Source organism: Toxotes jaculatrix, chromosome 18, assembly GCF_017976425.1.
Source record: "Toxotes jaculatrix isolate fToxJac2 chromosome 18, fToxJac2.pri, whole genome shotgun sequence".
Classification (NCBI taxonomy): Eukaryota; Metazoa; Chordata; class Actinopteri; family Toxotidae; genus Toxotes; species Toxotes jaculatrix.
This window is the reverse complement of record NC_054411.1, coordinates 18,097,695-18,114,936: the sequence shown is the minus strand read 5'-3', so window position 1 is coordinate 18,114,936 and position 17,242 is coordinate 18,097,695.

The window sequence follows — 17,242 nt, the reverse complement described above, 5'->3', positions numbered from 1 at the left end:
AAGCAGATCAGAGGTCAATCATAGGAGCAACACAGTGAAATAAAGAAGTGTGGGGAAAACAATGAATTTAAACCAAATCAAACAATTTGACAGGAGCAACATGTAAGCATTGGCTGATTTGCTGTCATTTGGTTTTCCTGGTGCAGTAGGTGGTAAAGTGTGTGGAACCTGTTCTGTGCTTTGAAGGAAAAATATGTTCAGTGTAATTTGGGTGAACCGACTCTTTAAAGTCCAAACATTAAAGCAGTTGTTTAACGTGGTAGGAAAGATCCATATTCTCTTATTATATGAATTTGGACCCAGCAGCTGTTTAGCTTAGCTTAGCACAGAGACTGGAAAAGAAGTGAATAAGCTTGTATCCAGCTGATCAGATGTTACATGACTACATACACTTTTGCTCTGAATTGCAACAGCGGGTCAGCCCTACAAACTCAAACTGAGTGACTGACTGAGTGATGAAGTTAGGCCATTTTTTTAGTCCCTATGCCGTGTGACTGTGGGCAGAGTGCTCTCGGGATTTCCCACTCTGTGTGTCTCATTCAGCTGACCACGCGGTAGCTGACATGGATCTGAATGAGCTTTCTAACTGTCTCTCTGAGTGATCATTTGACAAGGAAATATAGCTGAAATCGCAGCACAGCTGTTGTGTTTAACTCATGTACATGCTGATTTTGTCAGACGATGTCTGGGTTATAAAATCAGGATTTTAGCAGAGCAGAGCAGCAGCTTGGAAATGGCTTGGAAGTTACTGCTGGTTAACATGTCGTCTTAATGGGCCTCAACTCAGTCACGATTTCATATTCGCTCCGTTGTCATGGGGATTTGGCTGTGTTAAATTACTGTGTGCGTGAGCGCAGAGAGTAAAAGAGAAGCAAACAGATAAAGGGCTGAAACTTGCTGACACTATGATGTCATGAATCTGCTAATTAGCACATTACGTCATCGAACATCACTGAGCGACTTTTCGAGCAGGCTTCAGCTACTTTCCATTGAAAGCAGTTATCTACACAAAACAGTTTTCATCTTCGTCCTCAGTTTCACACATTGACCGTGCACAGTTCAGCCATGTACTAGGTTCTGACCTAGTCTTGTTCACATACGTGTCCTTTACACACTGTCACATTGTTGTGTGTGAAAGTAGATTCACAGTTTTGGTGTGAAATGGATGAAAGTGACATATGAATGGGTGTGAAATGAAAGGAAATTTAAATACTGCAGTTTGGTGCTAAACTGGTATATAGGTACAAAATGAGTGTTAATGACAGACCAAAGCAGAAAGTATTTCTACTGAATTCATAAAAATCTCGAGTTTTTGAAAGCTTTGGTTATCTTATTGATTTAATTAAGTTTGTCAGTCTCACTGAACAAATCCCTAATTTATATTTTCAACCATGGAAATTTCATGTCCCCTGATGACTTACTCTAATTAACCTGTAATGATGATGATAATGAGAACAACAACGACACTGTTTATTACATTAGGAGAGCAATTTAATACAGCAGGCTACTTCACTTCACCACAGGCCAAAAGGCTGTTCGCATCAAGGTGTAAGACAGGATGAAGGGCAGGCCGCAGCAGGGCAGTGTAAAAATCTGCAGGCCGGCTGAGTCTTTGGGTCAGTGCCATCCCTGTTGGTTCTGTTTTGACGAAGCATAAAGTCTGTGTAAAGTGGATTTTTTTTTTTTTTCAACCTCGAGGACATTTGCTGGAAGGAGAAAGGTGGCTGGCTTGTAGCCCAGGACAAAGAGGTAATTGGTTTTACAGTGGCCCTGCAGTGGATGGCCATATGCTGAGCAGAGAAGTATATAAACTTAAAACATCAAAAGTGTGGAGTAGACAGGTTCCAGTTTGGACCCGTGCTCATGGTGAGGTGTGCTGATCTCTTGTATACCACGTGAAGGGGTTTTGAGAAATGGTTCTCAAGTACTGGATCCGTATCAAGAATATGCCAGTGTTCTTTGATTACACCGTCAATGGCCTTGGACACCGGTGAATACTGAACAGCACAAACAATTCTGTGTGCTGTTGCTTTTGGGTGAGTGGTAGCAAAGCATTCAGTTTGTGTCAGGCTGGAAAAACATGATGAGACACTTTTAATCCAAGTCTCTTTATGTCCCCTTTGTCTGAAACAATTTTCAAGCTCTTTAGTTTGGGTGTAAATGTCCTCATTAGAGCTGCAGGTCTACCTAATTCGGTTGAACTTACAGAGACAGGAAGATTGTTCTTGAGACAATCGTTGATTTGATTTAACATGGAGAAGAGAGTTTCTACCTGTACAGTATAGGTCAGTTTTTAGGCTGTAGTTTTTTTTTAATTGCTAATGTTTAAAAAGGTTTGTTTGCTGAGAACTTCCTTGATGAGATCCAAGATACATTTAGTACTAAGATTACAGTCCGGTCTTTGATCCAAAAACAATTTAGCAGCTAGTAGGGGACATTAGTATACAGGGATTCAATATCCATTGTTCCTAATAGCTGTGCTTCCTCAGTTTGCTGTATTGACTCGATGACTTTAATGAAATCAACAGCAGCTCTAGTATATGATGGCAGTCCACAAAAGCAGAGGTTTTTTTCTGTTAGTGATCCAATATCTACAATGAGGTCTACCTGGGGGTGTGTCTGTAAATACCTTGTGAATTTTAGGTAGAATATACAAGACTGGAGCATTGTTCTACGAGATAATAAGCCAGCGGAGGATGTATTTTTTTTGATTGCTGAAGTTGGGTTGTTGTCCAGTTTTCTGTAAAAGGCAGTGTAGGTAAGTTGTCTGTTCACCTCCTCATCATATGAACCCCAATCTAGTTTAACACCTCCTTTATCCTCTCTCTAAATGACCAGTGATTTATCCTCTTTCAGATCTTTAAGTTCATTACACTGTTCTTTTTTTTTTCCAGGTTATCAGCTACTTTGTATTCTCTGCTTTTGTTATGGATAGTGGAGAAATCTAGAGATGAGTTTCTACATTTAGGTGGAATGAAAGTGGATTTACCTCTGAAGGGGGCTGTACAGGTAGATTTTTGTCGCCGCTGTGGGGATGATGATGATGATGATGATGATGAGTGTTCACAGCCTCCTGGGTGATAGTGGAGTTAGAGATAGAATTAGATGCTAATGCAAGCTGCAAACTTCCCTGGCAAGCTAGCTTGCTACCAACTCCAGTAAGAGAACCAAACATTAACCCCAAGGTCAATAATACTACAAGTAAATTTCAAAGTTAAAAACCTGACCCATGGTGGGTATTTTAAGGGCTGACTATAGAGTTTCTAGACAAGAAAATTCAAAATATAACTGTCTTTGGCTGGTAAATAAAAAAATAAAGAGTTCTGTATCTGTCCATTCTAATACAGGTGATATGCAGAAGAAGACACTACCCACTACCTACCTAAATAATGAAAAGATGAAAAAGCAAATACATTTTTTTTACAGGCCTTCTTTTTTGCATTCCATCCAAATATTCTTAGAGAGTGGGAGTTGTGTTTGGGGGGACTGAACTCATGACCTCAGTATTTCCAAAATCCTTACAATAGGACAGGAGTTTACCCATAAAAACTGTTCCTGTATGTAGCATTTTATTCTGTGCTGTGTTGTACAGACAGGCACTTGTGATTCACATGATTTTTCTTCTGATGTATGAGGGTTAAATGATCAAAGTCTTTGCTTGCTTGGTTCAGTAGAAATTGACATATGGGCAAAAGTTGGGCAGCAGTTGCTCTTTTTTCATGGGAATAGACGAAGTCATAAGACAGAGCGCCAGACGCACAGGAAATGTCAACGGCTCTGCCCCGAGGTCAGGGGCATTTGGAGCCTTGATTGGATCTTTTCTCAGATAACCTATAAAACACAATCAGACAAGGGAAGAAGGCCACAAAGGATAATGAAATTATCTGGATAGCATGCATAAAACACCAGCGGGAAAAAAAAAAAAGGAGAAGTGATGAAGGCTTTCTGAAAACTACCTTTGACGAGGCTGAATATACTGAATAATGAGAAAATATTGAACAATTTGTTCCAGAAAGAAAGGAGTATCAGAATGTTCAGCAACAGCAGATACTGTGTAAAATGCCAGAAAAATAGCTAAATATTTTTGTTGTAGAAGTAGCTGCATTTGTGTAGCATTAACATACTTATTCCATAGTAATATTAGTATGACTATGTGTCAGGTGTTTACCCTCAGGGTACAGAATGTAACCAGACATTCAGAGAATGCAGATGGATTGAAAACAGTGCTCACCATAGGTCTGTGAAGATTCTCAGTCACCCTGAGTCATGGTTATCCATTCATATGAAGAGTCGAATCCAGGGCAGCTGGATTTGGTTGTACATGTACATTCTTGTGTGTACACACTTGTACATGTAGGTACAGCATGTGGGGAGAAACACATACACACATATGAACAACATTCAAGGCTGTTAATGCAAATCATATTCATGCATTGTATTAAAATACTGATGCTGTGTTTTTCTTTTGCTCACCATTTTATGAGGAGCATTTGGAGCAGTGCATTTATAAGACAATAACATTAGTTGTAATCCCAAGAAAACACTTGGCAGAATAAATCATTATGCTGCAGTCTTAAGTCAATTACAGTAATTATTAACCTCCCTTGGGCCCTCTGAGCAATGTTTGAACTTACCAAGGCTCAAAATATTTAATTATCTCAGGAGGAGACTAATTAGCGCTGTATTGCAGGTAGTGAGTCCAAAACAGCTATTATTCAAACAAACAAACATGCAATTTAAATTCGTCTCAAGTTTAATTGTTGTGTTTCAGCAGTGGGAGAAGGTCAAGATGTAGAAAACAGTCCTGTAGCCAGAAGGGTTTGGGAAGCCTTTAGTGAGCTTTCCAATGCAGAATATATGATAGAATGTTTAACATAGAATTTTCTGAATAAATAGTATCTTAAAATGTATTTGTTAGCAGCCCATAATCAACTGGAATAAAGTACAATCTGGAGAAAATATGTGTAATTGTTGGCAGCTACTGCTGTTTGGAGAAAAGCTGTTGACATGTATTGCAGGTAAATGATTCGACATCCTTCAATTAGGGCAAGACAAGCCATAATTTCAATTTTTGAGGTTTGAAATTTAGCTGCAGCACCTTCAGCTCCTCACAGATATTACACATTAATTAAAAGTACAGTATTTAAGCTTCAGACACATTGATGATTTCGATTTTTTAAAACTGAGTGAAAATAAATCAGTACAGGTCAGGCGTTTGCTGGTTCTTTGGCTGTTGAAAAGTGAAGAACCAGTTCAAGTGAGACTAGGAATCAGGCCAGGACCCAAAAGCAGTAAGCCCCAAGACAGGCTAGGAGTAACTTAAAGTCTTTTAATAAACCAAAAATCACTGGAAGTGTCTAGGGCCAGGGAACACAACTCAAACAACCAAAGATCATCCACGCAGGAGAAAAATACTCAGAAACCAAATCAAACGAAAATACAAAACATCCTTACATGCAAACAGAGGAAACCAAGGTAAGTCCATGAGGTGGGGAAAAAATGCACGGCACAGGTACAGGAACAAACACGGGGAAGACACAGACTCAGGTACAGACTTGGGTATTGACACAGGCATGGACACAGACAAACTGATAAGAAAACAAGGAAACAACGAGACTTAAATACACAAGGCAATGGGCAACAGGTGAAATCTATTAGGGCGGGGCAGACAATGATAAATGGAGGGAAACGATACAAAGACAGGAAGTAGAACAAGACAAGATACACAAGGGCCATGATTTCAAAATAAAATAGGAACAGTGAACAAAACTTAACAAACTAAACAAGAATCTGAAAAGGTCCAAATGTCCACAAAAGAGATCCAAATATAACAAAAGGGTTCAGAGAACAGCCCCCTTAGGGGCTAGTCATGACATCGAGGTTAGGCCCTGGCCCTGAACCGGCCCTCAAACTGCCTTAGTCGAAGCGTTGGATACGTCGCCGTCGCTAATGGCCTGCTAGTAATTTGCCTCAGTGGTCACTCACTGTATTACAACAACAACAAAAAAATCCATGTAGTTTCCGAGTTGGTACAACACCTAAGGGGGTTAGAACCACAAATACAAATACAAAAAAAGGACATAAATAAAGCATATAGAATTTAAGGTGATGTACACAGATTTAAACATTTGTATTGTTATCTCTATGCTTGCACTGTGAAAAATGAATGTTCACATTGTTCTCATTCAAAATGCACATTAGAGGTAAAATTAGCAATGATTTCAGCTATTCTCTGGGCTTGAGAGCAACAAAATACTAAATATGGAGAAAGAAGAAAAAAAATCTCTCCCCTCCTCTCCCACAAAAGTCAAACTACTCTACTTTCATCATGGTTTTCTGACAACCTCTTCCTCCCTAATAGTTTTTGTACAGCGCGTGTGTACAAGTCTGTCTTTGCAGCAATCACGCATTAAGACGTGAAGAGAACACAGTGTGATTACAGAAAGTGACTGCAATTTTCCACCATCAATTGATCTGAAGGTGTTGTTATTCTGAAAATGAACACAAGATGGCATACTTGATACTTGCTGTCTTCCAGTAAAGGCACTTCAGATGGCCCAGAGAACAGCAGCTTTCCTTTTCATTCAGTGGCCATTGCATCAGTACAATACTCAAAAACAACGACCTGCATTTATTAGAAAGTGGAGAGGAGAGACTGAGCAAATCATCTTAAAACTTCCAGTTCCCAGTGGACAGAACCCATCTCCTGCAAGGCTGAATTTTAATATTTAGCTGTATGCCACATTACATAATACTGGTGGTACTAATGTAAAGCAGTTAGACTCGAATGGGTAGCAGAGCAGCCTATGCCAGGTCCCAGTATGTGTGTGGGGGTGTGTGTGGAGGCGTCAGAAAGGGAAGGGGGGGGGAAGGGTGCCATAAGTTTGTGTGGTGCCATGCGCAATCTATTCCATTCTACACCCACACAACTAAACTAACTACTGTAACAACTAACAAAATGCTGAAGAAAAGCTTCTCATGAGTAAACAAAACATGCGCAGATACACAAAGACACGCGCACACACATATTCATATGCACCTGTCATTCTTTACCCAGACTGGCAACTATTGTCAGTATGATTTAACCCCACTTGTCCTCCATCCCAGGATGTTTGACGAGCGCCATCAGACAAGAAGAGCTGGTCCTCCTTTCTCTTGACATGTGAACAGCTGGGGCCTTCTGTGTTATGACTCCCGCTGCCACATCTGGTGCGTGTGTCTGTGTGTTTATGGGTGTGTGTTTGATGAATCCTGCCACATCTGGGAGGCAGTCCAGCTGTCCCACTCCTCACACGTCTGGACAGCGTCCTGCAGACACCTAGCTGTCACTTCGGGTTACCTGGAGCCCACCTCACCGTTAGAGGCGAGACACTGGCTGCATGTGCATCCACACTGCCACATCTGCTCTGTGTGTGTGTGAGTGTGTATGTGTGAGACGGAGTATGCTTATCAGAGCGTGTATGCATTTGTGTCTGTGTGTAAGTGAGAATCTGTGTGTTAGTGCTTGTGAGTGTGTGTGTGTGTGTGTGTGTGTGTGTGTGTGTGTGTGTGTGTGTGAGAGAGTGTGTGACACGGTACATGTATATCCTCAGGGCTGAAGCTCCAGTCTTCACACCTCTCAGTTAAAAACACACCCAGAAAGACACACCAGGCACTGTAGCCAGATAGTGTATGTGGGTCAAACACTCTGCTTCAGAAGGCATTTTGAAGCTCACCCTTCCAAAATGTGGCAAATACATATAAAGAAAAATACATTTCACACTAACCAATTAAAAATCGTGCAATTAAGCTTCTTATTTTAAACAGGAGACACACGATGGCACAAACGATATCCTGCAATCACTGTAGAGGGAGTCTGAGTTATACTTCAACCAGCTGAGCCCACATGCTTCCGTTTCCACTGAATTTGACCTTAAGTGAATGTAAAGTATTTTCTTTTTACCCCCAAATGTCAAAATCTCACAGATTATATCCTGGATCTCCTCGTTCTTGTGCACTACTGAACGCATTTCACACTAAGTTAATTATTCAAAGTTTCAAACCCAAGGCATCACTGTTTTATGGCTGAACCATGACTTCAAACAGAAAACTGTAGACGTCTTGTGCATCATTTTAGACATATATATATATATATATATATATATATATATATATATATATATATATATATATATATATATATATATATATATATATATATGTGTGTTTTTTCTTTTTGTCAAGGGAGGATAGTGTGACTCTTTTGGGAGAGCAGGGGAAGCCTTTTAAAACTTTTTTCATTTCAGATTTATATTTATTTTGTATTTTTTATTTAGATTTCTTTAAATTGTGACAATTAAACAAAACATAGCCATAAAAAGTGTAAGAATCATCACGAAGGGCGGATATTGTGTAACACAATCTGAGATTTTGGGAGAAAACAAATCAAATACATTGTCAATGAACATTTTACTGATATTTACTTTTACTGATATTTTCAGTGTCAACATTTTTGCAACTTACAACAAGATATGTTAATTCTTAACATTTACTCCTTGTATAAACAGAAAATGTAACCTGTACGGGGCTATGCTTCTGTCAAAACATATTTGCTGTTTCAGATTAGTTGTAAATAAATGTAATTTCTAGGAGACAGAGTTGTCATTTCACTGGACTGGTTGAGACAGGCAGCAGGAGCATTTACAACACCACACCTCACACTGGCCTGTATAAGTGATACACATAGAAAGTAGACAAAAATGCCAAATTCTGGATTCAAAAATCCAGAGACTACAGACTAGAGCTGAAGCTTTTAGCTGATTAATCAATTGATATTTTGATAATTGATGAATCAGTCATTTTTTTTAAGCAAAGATACTGAAAATTCACCGGCTGCAGCTTCTCCAATGAGAATATTTGCTGGTTATCTAAGTCTTAAGTCTTCTGTGATGTTAAACTTAATTATCTGTGTAATGTTTTAACCACTGATTGACAAAACAAAACCATTGAAAATCTCCCCCTCTTTTATTATTATTATTATTTTCAGAATAATATATTATTTTACAACTAATTATTATTTCTTTATCTTTTATCTGAAAAAGTAATCAATTAATCAAGCAAATGCTTGGGAGATGAATCAATGATGTAAATAATGGTTTGTTGCAGCCCTGGTTTGGTCTGAGTTGAGATGATTTCCACAACAAATTGCCAAACAAAATACAGTATATTATAGCACAATTGTATACGTACTGTATCTTAAACCACTGATCTACCTGTCCACTGTTTCAAAGGCCATCGTTTGTGTGAATGCCTAGACGTGTAAACAGGAGCCTTGGAGTGAGATAGTACTACTGTACTACACTATTCAGCGTTGCCGTGCCTGCGAGTACATCTCCTTTTCTGTCTACGTGGAGTGTTGCCAGCACTGTACCTCCAGATCAGTGCAACATGCATCTCTCCCTAAGCACTCCACCACTGAAGAATCTCCACTCTAATTAACTGAGATTACAGCAATTAGCAGACCATTAATCACAACCTTATTAGTTTAGCCAGGCAGAGAGAGGGGAAGAGTGAAGAGAGGGATGGAAAGAAGGAAAGTGCAATCGGACGGGAAACAGAGGAGGAGGAAAGATAGAGAGGGAAGAGAGAGAGGTTCTCCTCATGGCACTGGAGCTGGCTGTGATTTCACACCGCCTTCTGTTTCACATTGTATAGCTTTAGGAGCAAACAATGCCTCCTTGATTATTACATGTCTCTGCTGTACAGTGTGTGTAGGTTATATCTGCACTTAAGTGTGTGTGTATGTGTATGGTGTTCGATAACTCTCATGAAGCCAACACACACTCACGGTTGCATGCACACCTTCAGACGCAATTTCAAACACACCCTGTGCAGATTTTACATGTGATTGGAGAAGTGTAGATATGGTGTGTAATGTGCTGGGAATACAAGACAACTCTGTGTGTGTGTGTGTGTGTGTGCATATGTGCACACGCTCTGGTGGTGGGTGGCAGAGTGTGAGTTTGAGCTGGCATGAGCGCTGGTATGTTAAAGCATCAAGCGTGTGTGTGCATGTGTGTCTGAATGCATGGTGTTACAGCATCAGTGAGAATAAGATTGTGTGTGTGTGTGTGTGTGTGTGTGTGTGTGTGTGTGTGTGTGTGTGTGTGTGTGTGTGTGTGTGTGTGAGCCAGGGGGAAGAGGTTGTGTGTGTTAAGGAAGGAGTGAGAGTGAAGCGGCTTCAGAGGATGAATTTCTAAATACGCTCATATCTGATACCATCTTCCATCTACTATTCTCTCTGTCTCTCTTTTTCTCCCCCCTGCTCCCCCACCCCAACCCCCGATTCCATCCCCCCAACTCGCCTCCCCTCGTCAGCAAGCGGGGTCAAATGTTATTCCCTCCTCGTTGTCACGGTTGCCAATCACCTCACATTCTGTAGCAACTGTTTCCAAGGCAACGGAGAGATCCGGTTGCCAGGCACCGAGAGCAATGCATGTGATTGTTACTTATTTATTTAATTCTATCTTTATCTATTTGTTCATTCTAAAAGCGTCCGCACTTGCATTCACGTGCGCCCCCTCCATGCACCAGAAATACACACATATTCAAACATGCACGCGCACGCACACACACACACACACATTGTTATCACTGTTCTCACACTCTCGCTCTCGTATGCACATATACATGAACTGCTGTCTTTTTTCTTTTACAAACACACCAATGTATATACACACACTGACACACAGAAACACTACACACACACACACACACACACACACCGGATGATATGACCCTGGCGCTAACTAACTAACCCATCTGCATTTACCACAGGTGTGAAATGTGCACACTGGATGACAAACAGTGATTATCATAGCAATAAGGATCCTAATCTGAGCTCTGCTCTCCTCCTGGCCTTCTGTTCCCTCCTCTCATCTGCCACGTCTCATAGGAGCTGCACAGTGATAAAGACAGGCCCTAATGAGAGGGCTCTTATTGCACTGTGATTTCCTCCCTCCATCCCCTCCTCCCCCTCTCCCTCCATATCCATCCTTCTATACCTGCGCCACCCTTTCTCTCTCCATCCATCTATCCATCAGATCCCAGCAGCCACTCCTGCATGCATCAGGCCTTTTGTTTGTCTGGATAAATATTACAGGGTAATTGTAATGGAGTGACTCATTGAGGGGGAAATTACCGCTATCACCGCGTGGCCGAATCCAAGACGTACTTATTCATTCAGAGGCTACTGTCTGTGTTTGCTTTAGAGCTGTGGTTATTACAGACAGAAGTATGGGGGGGGGGGGCAGCTTGGACGGAGGAGACAGGGAAGGAGGAGGAGGGTTGAGGAAGAGGGTGGTGGGTCAGGGATGAGGAGGAGAGGCTTCAGCTGACCAGGTTGTCTCTGACAGGGGATGCTTTGATGTCAGCTCACTCACAGATGTGACGTGCTGGACTGTTTCGCTGCTGCATTCTGCTGTTGATAGGGAGCTTGCAATTGTAGAGCAAAGACAATGGATTAATCACATTCATCATCATCAGTCCTATGAGATGTGAAGAATGAAGAAAAATAGGTGATTTGAGTGCTGGGCGTGTAGGCAGTGTTACTGAATATACACCACTGTAGATATGCAGTGTAGACAGTTCAATTATGCATTTGAACAACATAATATTCTTTAGAAACACATCATAAATACCTGTTACAGATTATTACTGAGAATATATAGTGAATGTTGTTATATTTTTAGCCATGCAGTTAGAATTGGTGAGGGAATGGCAATTTTGGTCAGTCCACCTTGGTCCAGACTGAAATATCTCAACAACTAATGGCCAGACTAATGAAAATCTGTACGTAGCATTGTATTCATGGTCACAAGAGAGTGAATCCTACTGACTGTGGTTTTGCCCTGACTCCTCTTGTACCACTAGCAGGTTCATACTTTCATGAATTAATGAAATACCTCAGCTATTACTGTATGGATACTATTGTATGAATTTACATGAAATTCATGGCTCCCAGAGGATGGACCCTACAGATTTTGATGATCCTCCTCTTGTACCACAGGCAGGTCAATGTTTTCACTTATCCTGTGAAATATCACCTACTTGCTGTGTAAGAACATTTTGTACAGACATTTAGAGTTCCCAGAGGAATGATCCTGCTGACTTTTGTGATCTCCTGGCTTTTCATCCAGCACCACCATCAGGTCACAGTTTTAATGTGACCAGTACTTTGGTTTATGACCACGTCTGTACAACACATGGTATTCCCATAAACCTCAGCTGTAGTTTGTGTTTAGAGCTACTTATAAAATGTTAAAATGCTAACATGCTGAACTAAAACATGCCTCTGGCATGGCTGGAGACTCAGTCTCGTTACAGTACTGTGTGTGTAAAGTGGAAGATGGTTTAGTGGTGTCAACACTGCATAGGAAATTTTTGGTTTACATGATCATGCAGCCAAATGTGATGGGAGTACACACATTATCTATACCTTTAGAATACAATGAACAGATCAGCAAAAACAATATATTGGTTAATAAATGACTAGCGATAGCAACTAATGATTACTGGTTAATTTACCAAATTAATTGTCGAGTATTTGTTTCTATTAAATGTCAGAAATTTTGTTTAAAATCACCTGATGTGTTCCTAAAGCCAAAGTGTGTAGTGTTTTGTGTGAACACCACCCAAAGATATTCAGCTTGCTGTCACACAAGACAAAAGAAAAACAGGAAATCTTTGCATTTGAAAAACTAGAACCAACAAGTTTTTTAGCATTTTCCATGAAAACTTGCTTAAACAGTTTATGAGTATCAATAATCAGATTTGCTGAAATTTGTTTTCTGCCCATTGACTAATTAATTAATCAAATAATTACTTCAGCTATATGAATGGTCATTTTTGAGACCACTGTTGTATCATAATATAAAATTTTCATGTTAGTGTGTTACCTCCCTGCATATAGTCCCAGTATTAATCAGATATCACAGGAAAACCAAACTAGTGAAGCAGGTAATCAGTGTAGGCAGGGAAATCAATTGGATCTTTAATTGCTGTGTGGAAGAAGAGACAGAAAAATTGCACACACCCACACGGACACACACATGCACAATGACAGAGAGACAGTGGCGCTGATGTGAGTCTCTAGGGAGTGGCGTGGAGAATCCTCTTGGCTGGGAATTTCCAGGGTTTAGCACACAGACACAGTTTCTGTCAAAGGGCCCTTTTACATGGATGAGCCTCAGCATCACATTCGCCCACTGTGAAATAGAGGGATTTGAATAATCTTATTACACCCCATTACAATAACACTAATATGATCCAATTCCCTGAAAACTACAGCATACCACGGTGGGGAAATTGACCACTTTGGCCACCCCACAGGGTATCACAGGCGAGGCAAGTAAATCACAAAAATAACAAATGACATTAAGGGAAGAGCTTTTTTTTTTTTTTTTACGAGTGTAACATTCCTGCTCTAAAACATGACGTGACTGATGTGATCTAGACAGTGGTGGAAGAAGTTATCAAAGCCTTTACTTTAGCAAAAGCAGCAATACCACAGTGTAAAAGTACTCCATCACAAATAAAGGTCCTGCAATCTGATTTTTACCTAACATCAGCTTAAAGTACCAAAAATAATCATGTTTATTGTTACTGCTGCATCCATGTGTAAGTAGTATTTTACAGCTGAGCTGGTTGAGGTGGAGCTAATTTTACCTACCTGATAAAGAACTGGTGGGTTTTATCAGCAAACCTGTCACATTTCTGTCTGTAATTGAATTGTAAAAACCCTAATTTCTTAAAATGAGAGCACAAATCTGTGTCAGAGTAAGAATATTTCAAAACTACTTTTTAAAAAAAATTTAGATCAAGTTTAAATCAGCTGCAACAGAATTATGAAACGTGAAACCTGGTTGAACTAAGGTGATTTGCTCCATAATACAGACCGTAAACAACATACTGTTACTATAGGGTGTGATGAACAAGCTATGCTAAGCTAGTTGGAAACTAGTTAACTAATTCATTGAGCTGGTCTCACATGCTGCAGTAAATGTATGTTGCTTTTGTTTCTAAATAATATGCAGAAAGGATTTCAACAAAATGCAAACCTGTTTATATCTTTTAAAATGCTTGATAACTCTTGCTTGAGGCTATCTATGCAAGCAGCTCATGTTTAATTTGTGATGCTGTTTTCATGCATTGTGATGAGCGGGACCTTTTTTTATTTATTTATTTATTGTTTATATTTGAATATATAAATACTAATTTAACTGTAATTTAATACAAATACAAAATCTTTATGAGCGACGAGTGTCTTTTTTTTTGAGTAATTTACATGTTTACATATGTTTTGTACTATTATATGTTTGTGCTTTTATTTAGCAACAGTAATGTACTGTAACTAAATGTTTGTAAAGATTTTTATTTTTCAGTATTTTAACATAAATTGGAATTATTAGGGGTTGATATATGATGGCAAAAAAAATTCTTCTGAACTCGAAAAACGCTCTAATTAATTTATTTTAAAACAAAGACAGACAAATGAAAGAAAAACTAAAAGCTTGGATTACTGTCGCTGCTCTGGCATGTTTTTCACTTTCTTGGAGAAAATAAAACTTTAAGGACTCAATCACAGACTGAAATCACTTGATAAGGTGTTTTGCACTGAACAATGAACATGAACAATCGTTTTTTTAAAACCGTTTGTCTGAAGAATATGAATAGGAACTTTTCAGATTCATATTCTTAAAACCGTTTGTCTGAAGAATATGAATCTGCAAAGTTACTATATTTGTAAGAATAAACGTATGGGAATAACGTACATTTATAAATACAATATTTACCTCTAAATGTAGCAGAGAATTGGATTACTCAAGTAAAGTACCTCAGAATCTGTACTTTGGTGCAGTACTTGAGTAAATACACTTAGTTACTTTCTACCACTGGATCCAGGTTTTTCCTCATAGATATTGTACTTGTCTGCTGCTGCCTGTTTGTCTCTCTTATTGTCCCCGTCTCTGTTTCTCTTCCCGCCCCTCCTCCAGACAGCCTGGAGAACAGCTGAGAGTAGACTGAGATTTATCTCTTACTTTCTAAATGTGTTCCTGCCCGTGCCCCTACCTGCCCGCCAGCCTGTTTGCCCGCCCGTCTGCCCGCCAGCCTGTCTGGATATTGGATTTGCTCTTTGACAGTGACCTTATACACGGAGAGCCACAGGAGCTAGTGCAACTGCTGGACCTTCTGTCCTGTCGTGCAGAGTCGTGTCTTCCTGCTATCGGGGGCCCAGCCTCCCACCAACCCCCCCCCCCCCCCCCCCCCACCATCCACTAAACCCTCAACACACACCGCACCTCCCCACCCCTCCACCATGTGCACTTATTGGATTCCCCTCTTCACCATGCACTCTGATAAGGGCATCTGTCAAGCGGATGAACAATCAGAGCTAAAAAGTGTGTGATGCGCGCTTGGAAGGATCTTACTTCCTGCAGAGGCCGAGAGGATGGTGGGTGGAGGAACAGGGGGCGAGTCAGGGGACCACGAGCAGGTCTTTAGGAGACGATTGCCATCACCACGGACGCTCTTCACATCGGGAGGAGAAACGGTTGTTGTTGTCGATGATGATGGCTTCCGCTCAGCTACGCGTATTCTCAAGCAATAACATCGACATCTGTATTATCAACCCAAGAATACCCGTGGTCGAGACGGGAGCAAACGGTCACGCCACCTCACTCCCCTCCACCTTCTCTCTCTCTCCTCTCTTTCTCGCGTTCGTCTCCCATCCCCACCCCACCCCCTTTTTCTCTGTTTGACGCTATACAGCAGGAGAGAGCTGGAGGGAAGGGTGGCAATTTCATAAGCTGCTGAAACTGTCCAGGTCCTGCAAGAAAAGAAAAAGAGAAAAGATCAAGAACATAACTCTTTTGGAACTGATTCATCAAATGATTAAAGCTGCCACTACTGATTATTTTTGTTTATTGATTCATCTCCAAATAATTTTTTCCCATTAACCGACTGCCTAAAAATAACAAAAGAAAAAAAAAAAGAAAAGAAAAGAAAAACATCTTAATGTCTGACGTCTTTAAATGTTTGACCAAAGGCCCGGTAACCAAAGATAATCAGTTTACAATGATACATGACAAAGAAAAGCAGCAAATGCATTTAAGAGGCTGGAAGTAGAGAATGTTTTTTTTTTTTTAAATGAAAAAGGACTGAGCGATAAATAGATTTCCAAAGTAGATGCAGATAATTTCCCTGTCAATCGACTAATCGATTAATTGAAACGTTTCAGCCTCTAGACAAGCACCACCACGTGTTCACTGGGAGGAGTATTGCTAAGCGTCGTCTGTAGATGCCACACAGATTTATTAAAGTTACATTTGATCCATGAGAGTTAAATGAACATTGAAATATGAATATTGAGCAATTAATCAAAAAAAAAAAACGGGGAGTAAATCATTTGCGAGTTAGTTTCATCCATCCAGATGGAGTCTGAGTGCTTTGTTCAAGATGCTCGTTCTGCATTGTATTAAAATCCTCACTAATTGGTGTAAATATCTCTTTTAATGGCGTCAACTACAATGCGACGGTGCAACTGCTGTTGTTTCCAGTGTCGTAAATATTCTCTACTCACTATTTCTTCTGCCACACCAACTGTATCTGCAGTCAGCAGCAGGCAAGCAAAGAGAGAAAGAAGAGAGAGAATGTGATGGACTGCCGAGCTTACATGAATAGTCATTTTGTCACTGCACACTAGGGTGCAATAAAGTTTTGGCTTTTTTTCTTTTTTTCCCAATGCTTGGAACCCCTGACTGAGTGCGAGTAAGGAAGTGTGAGATGTGAGTTTTGCTGTCCCTGTCCCTGTGTTTATCAGCGAGTGCCACAGTCGCACGCATACATCTGAGGGAGTGAGGGCTGCCCCCGCAGTGCTGCGAGCTTCATCCCCCCCATGCCGCACACATGAGAGAAATCAGGAGAAAGGGAAGGAGAAAATGGAATGAAAAAAAAAAGAAAGACATAGAGGTGGAGGCTTTAAGGAGAGAGTTAACGAGAGGAAAAGGCAGACTTGGAGGTGGTGCTCGCACATGTGTTTTTATGCGTATGAGAGTGATGGAAAAGGACAGAAGAAGGCGACATGATGAGTGAGAGAAAGAAAAGGCGGCGAGGAGAGACTGGAATAAGGGAAATGTCAGGGAAGACAAAAAAGAAGAAGAGCGTGTGTAATTTCAAGAGATGAGACAGAAGAAATGGATAGAAG